Source organism: Pseudomyrmex gracilis, unplaced genomic scaffold, assembly GCF_002006095.1.
Source record: "Pseudomyrmex gracilis isolate BER0280 unplaced genomic scaffold, ASM200609v1 scaffold_5476, whole genome shotgun sequence".
NCBI lineage: Eukaryota > Metazoa > Arthropoda > Insecta > Hymenoptera > Formicidae > Pseudomyrmex > Pseudomyrmex gracilis.
This window is the reverse complement of record NW_018026060.1, coordinates 1-1,690: the sequence shown is the minus strand read 5'-3', so window position 1 is coordinate 1,690 and position 1,690 is coordinate 1. Positions and strand designations below refer to the sequence as shown.

Here is a 1,690-nt window from a genome sequence, read left to right as displayed (position 1 = left end):
TGCATTGATACATGTGTAGTTTTGTATGTTAGATTCCGCTGTTCCTACCTTTATTTTTAAATATAAACTCTTTAAAACTTTTGTTATTTCTATCGCTATCGTTATTCCATCCATTGTGCAAGAGGCTTTATGGGCCTGGCCACTCTCAGGCTTCTCTCTGGTTACACAGTGTCCACTAGTGTGGGTGAGACGCACTGATATGCTCTTTCTCACACTAATGGACACAGTGTTACACAGTGTCGCCTGTGTACGTAGTTGGAAAGCACCCTCTCACTCCTAGAGGTTCTCTACTAATATCTTATTGTAGAAGGCCCTTTAATGTCATTTTTATGCCGACGTTTCGTGAACACATCAGCTCACTTCTTCTTGATACTATAATCAGGTTGATCTTGAAACTCTGATGAAGTGAGTTGAAATGTTCACGAAATATTGGTATAAAAATGACACTAAAAATGCGAAAAACATCTTTGAATGTTAATACGACACTCCATGAAAACATCAATATCAGATCTCAGAATATTATAAAACATCGGCAATAAGTGTTTTAACTATATAATCAGAACATTTTTGAAGAGAATATACCTAAATATGATTTCGTGTCCTTTAATTTTTTGTAAAAGACCAAATTCTTTTTTCATACATAGAAACGGTACCACCGACCATCGTTTTCGGTCTACCTACTGGTTCGGCGGCTGTAGAGCCAACCGGGACACTCGCAGTTTTCCCAGGAAGCATTCTACACCTAGATTGTCTCTTCGCAAGAAAACTGGGTAATCCCGAGTGGACGTGGACATCGACTCACCGACGATATTTGACAGGTAAATCAGAAAAATAAAAACATTAACGAAAAAATTAAAGAAGTGATTAATTCTTGATTTTTTTCATTATTATAAAAATGTTCATCACAGGATGGGCAATTGCTGCGCGGGAAAGAAACTGGAAGTATCGCCTCTCGATATACTATGCCAAGCCTCAAGATTCAGGAATGTACACGTGCTCCACTCCCAAAGGATTGATCAACTCTATACAGGTTCATGTCGTAGGTACGATCTATCAATATCTGTGTACAAACTTTTTATAGCACATTTTGACTGGCAGCATATATATATGTATATGTATATACAGGGTGTCCCAGAATTGATGTAACATCTCTCGTAGACAGGTAGAAGAAGTAAAACTGAGTCGATAAGTCCTATATCATTTTGCTAGATTCGCAATAGTTACCGAGATTTTAATTAACAAAGATCCGCGAATAAGCGTGCATCGGGCTGTTTTACGCGCGTAGGACAGCCCGGCCGCCCGGCGCGCTTCGCACGATTACATTTTAATATATATATGTTATAGTATATGCTGTTGTATTAGCCCCTCCCATATGTCGCTATGGGTAACACCTTAGACCATATATACTTATAGACACGGCTTCAGACAACTATCTTGAAGCAAAGATAATATTATCTACATGACGTCACATGTGGGCAAAGCAAAGGCGCGTTTATGGACGGCTTCAGATAACTGCCTTAAAGATAAGATAATATCATCTACGAAGCCGTATTTAGCCATTGCTGAAATGCCCACATGTGACGTCACGTAGATGATATTATCTTTGCTTCACCTCGACTCGTGGATTCATATCTACAGGCCGTGTCTATAAGTATATATGGTCTAAGGGTAACACCGTTAGCGCGCGAAG

The 1,690-nt window shown here is 39.2% G+C and overlaps 1 long non-coding RNA gene across 1 annotated transcript; it reads left to right on the top strand.

Moving 5' to 3' along the window:
* Window positions 1-240: 240 nt before the first annotated feature.
* Window positions 241-1,037, top strand: LOC109863488. The gene is made up of 3 exons (XR_002251348.1): window positions 241-282; window positions 645-818; window positions 909-1,037. It is a non-coding gene; the product is annotated as an uncharacterized LOC109863488 (long non-coding RNA).
* Window positions 1,038-1,690: the final 653 nt, after the last annotated feature.